This window comes from Diospyros lotus, chromosome 6, assembly GCF_014633365.1.
Source record: "Diospyros lotus cultivar Yz01 chromosome 6, ASM1463336v1, whole genome shotgun sequence".
NCBI classification, from domain to species: Eukaryota; Viridiplantae; Streptophyta; class Magnoliopsida; order Ericales; family Ebenaceae; genus Diospyros; species Diospyros lotus.
The window spans coordinates 29,589,209-29,593,035 of record NC_068343.1 but is presented as its reverse complement, the minus strand read 5'-3'; the positions used below and the strand labels follow the sequence as shown (position 1 = coordinate 29,593,035).

The 3,827-nt window shown below is 44.9% G+C and overlaps 1 non-coding gene across 1 annotated transcript; it reads right to left on the bottom strand.

Moving 5' to 3' along the window:
* Window positions 1–1,672: 1,672 nt before the first annotated feature.
* On the bottom strand, window positions 1,673–1,828 carry LOC127805342 (5.8S ribosomal RNA). Its single transcript, XR_008024081.1, has one exon. It is a non-coding gene; the product is annotated as a 5.8S ribosomal RNA (ribosomal RNA).
* Between the last annotated feature and the right edge of the window lie 1,999 nt (window positions 1,829–3,827).

Here is a 3,827-nt window from a genome sequence, read left to right as displayed (position 1 = left end):
AAGGGCAGTGACCATGGGAGGGGAGAGGAGAGAGCAGGACAGTGGCCCATTTTGCAAATTTGCATAATGGGTGGGGGCAATTTCGTCTTTTTGCCTCCATTTTGGGTTCCTCCTCACGGTTTCATGATTGTGGGTCCTTCTTCCAACTAGATTCGTTGGTTGTTGTTTGGAAAATTTTAACATATTTGCAAAGTCATAGTTTCTTTGTATTGTATGTTCTAATTCATTGTGTCTTGTGGCCCATAGGCCTTTTGTGTTGGGTCATTTCATTGTATTGTCTTGGGTATGCCCAGTGATATCTTGTACATTTTTTATATATACATATTTACCTTTGATAAAAAAAAAGAAAGAAAGAACTCTCAGACATAATCAATCCTTACTATGTCCCACAACAAAGAATGGCCATGCATCGCCACCCATAGAATCAAGAAAGAGCTCTCAGACATAGGAAGGATTGACAGACGAAGAGGTCTTTCCTTATTTGATTGTATGAGTGGGGGTGCATGGGCGTTTTCCTGTGTTGAGTCGAGTCGAATTAAGCAAGGGTAGGGGGAGGCGGAGAGTTTGGCTCGGTGAGGGGAGGGATGATTCAGAGCGACAAAGGGTTGAATCTTAGTGGATTGTGGCAGCAAGGCTACTCTGCCACTTATAATACCCTGTCGCATATTTAAGTCGTTTACAAAGGATTCTACCCGCCGCTCAGTGGGAATTGTATTGCATGACGGCCTGCACGACTAGTCTGCCGCGGGGGCTATGCTGACGACACGTGCCTTTGGGGATAGGAGGGCCTCTACGGTGGGTTAACAAATGGGCAGTAGGCTCATGCATTGCTTTTAGCCCATATTCTGACTTATAGTCGTTCAGTCATAATCCATCGCGCGGTAGCTTCGCACCACTGACTTTTCAACCAAGCGCAATAACTAATTATGCGAATCAACGGTTCCTCTCGTACTAGGTTGAATTACTATCGCGACACTGTCATCAGTAGGGTGAAACTAACTTGTCTTATGATGGTCTAAACCCAACTCACGTTCCTTATTGGTGGGTGAACAATCCAACACTTGGTGAATTCTGCTTCACAATGAAAGGAAGAGCCGACATTAAAGGATCAAAAAGCAACATCACTATAAACACTTGGATGCCACAAGCCAGTTATCCTTGTGGTAACTTTCTTGAAGGTTTAAAGGATCGTTAGGCCACGCTTTCATGGTTTGTATTCGTACTGAAAATCAGAATCAAACGAGCTTTTACCCTTCTGTTCCACACAATATTTATGTTCTTGTTGAGCTCATCTTAGGACACTTGTGTTATCTTTTAATAGATGTGTCGCCCTAGCTACTCCCCACCTGACAATGTCTTTCCCCTGGATCGGCCCACTGGGGGTGAGCCTTGGGTCCAAAACGAGGGGCAGTGCCCTGCTTCCTATTCACAGAATAAGTAAAATAATGTTAAAAGTATAGGTATTTCACTTTCGCCGTTTTCGGCTCCTACTTATCCTACACCTCTCAAGTCATTTCACAAAGTTGAACTAGAGTCGAGCTTAACAGGGTCTTCTTTCCCTGCTGATTCTGCCAGGCATGTTCCCTTGGCTATGGTTTCGTTGGATAGTAGATAGGGACATTAGGAATCTCGTTAATCTATTCATGCGCGGGGAGAGGGGTGATGGCATGCGTGATGCCTAGGCAAACGTGCCCTCGACTGACTGGCTTCGGGCACAACTTGCATTCAAAGACTCGATGGTTCACGGGATTTTGCAATTCACACCAAGTATCGGATTTCGCTACGTTCTTCATCGATACGACAATTGAGATATCTGTTGCTGAGAGTCTTTTTGTATACAAGTGAAAGACGCGATATCCCATCGCCGCTATTGTAGGGGTTAGGGGAGTGCTCGTTCATTTTGTTTTCTTGGCGTGTCTTGCGCTGGTGTTCATTGTTCATCAAGCGGGAGGGGGGGCACAATTGTTTTGACCAAGAGGCCCTGTCCGCGCGGCCCCTTGCGGTGGGAAGGGGCAGGCACCGTAAGAGGGTCACCCATTCCTAGCTTGTAGAGTTACTAGTCTATGGGTCGTTCTGCTTTTGTAGGGCTCGACAATGATCCTTACCTAGGTTCACCTACGGAAACCTTGTTACAACTTCTCATTCCTTTAAATGACAAGGTTCAGTGGACTTCTCGTGACGTCCCCGGCAGTAAACTGCTCACGTCGTCGTGATTCAAACACTTCACTGGACCATTCAATCGGTGGGAGCGATGGGCAGTGTGTACAAAGGGCAGGGACGTAGTCAACGTGAGCTGATGACTTGTGCTTACTAGGAATTCCATGTTGAAGACCAACAATTACAATGATCTATCCCCATCATAATGAAATTTCAAATATTACCTAGGCTTGTAGGCTAAGGCTATAAACTCATTGAATACATCAGTGTAGCATGCGTGTGGCACATAACATCTAAAGGCATCATAGACCTGTTATTGCCTCAAACTTTCGTGGCCTAAAAGGCCACAGTCTCTATAAGAAGCTAGCTATGGAGGGTTACCTCCACATAGCTAGTTAGCAAGCTGAGGTCTCATTCGTTAACAGAATTAACCAGACAAATCGCTCCACCAACTAAGAATGACCATGCACCACCACTCATAGAATCAAGAAAGAGCTTTTAGTGTCCCCAGGGACAAAGCCCAATGGTCCAAGGCATGCACGAAAGGCTTTCTACCCTCACGTTTGCAGTGTGCCCGTGTTCGACTCTTGGTCATGGCAGACTCCTTGATTTACCTCCTCTATCATCCCTTGGGGCTAAGCGGTAGGGGCGCTCGCAAAGGGGTGACATCCCAAGAAAGATCTCTCAACCATTCATTCAATGTGGGGTTTGAGAGAGAAGCTCTCAGCCAATGTGGGTTTTCTCTCTAGGTTACCTCATGAGGGACTTATTTTGCTGGTTTCTTTGATCGATTATGGTTATTCGATTGTATCCCATGAGTTTGTGGTGGATTCCATTTGGATTTAAGTCTGATTTAAGTTTGATTCTCATTGGGTGCTCCGCTGGGCACTTGCTGTTTTTAAATTTTAAATTTTCGAAAGATCCTGCCTTAGAGAATTTGAATTTTTGGCGCTCGGTAATTACTGCTTGGGCTCCCCATTTTCACTGTGACTATCAATCTATTCAGATTATTGTTGCACGTGACATCTACTTAACGGTACAGACGATGGCTGGTCTCTAATGGATGTGAGGTTAGTAACCTTCAGATCTCCCTCTTGTGTTTATTTCCCATAGTAATGGCGAAGAAGAAGTCAAAAGTAGGAAATTAGATATCCCCACTGAAGGTTGCAGCAGAGAAGTCTGTAAAGCCGTTGTCAGCCATTTTATCAAATGAAGCTAGTAATGACAAAGATGACTGCAAACATAGGGAATCAGAATCTCCCAGTATCTCGTGCATTACTGGTGACTCAAACATAGATTCGACCTGTTCTAGAAAGAACCCACTAGAGAAAGGGAATGAGTCAGCTCCAGATGCAAATGGCAAGGCCCCTTGGGTTGGTCTATTTAAAGAAAACAGAGCCCATACGAACGAAATAGCCTTGCACTAGATGGATGGTGGTAAAGAAGGCGTCGAACTGGTTTTGTAGGATGTCAATGAAGTCAAATCTACATGGGAGTTTTGTATTGTTGGGTATTTTGCGGGTTGGTTCCCAGGGAAGACCACACTCCTCAAGCTATGTGATTCTTGGAAGGTAACGTACAAGTATTTTGTTCATACCAGTGGGTGGCTAGTTTTAAATTCTTAGATGATGCATCCCGAATGGAAGTGCTAGAAGGGGGCCCGTATTTTG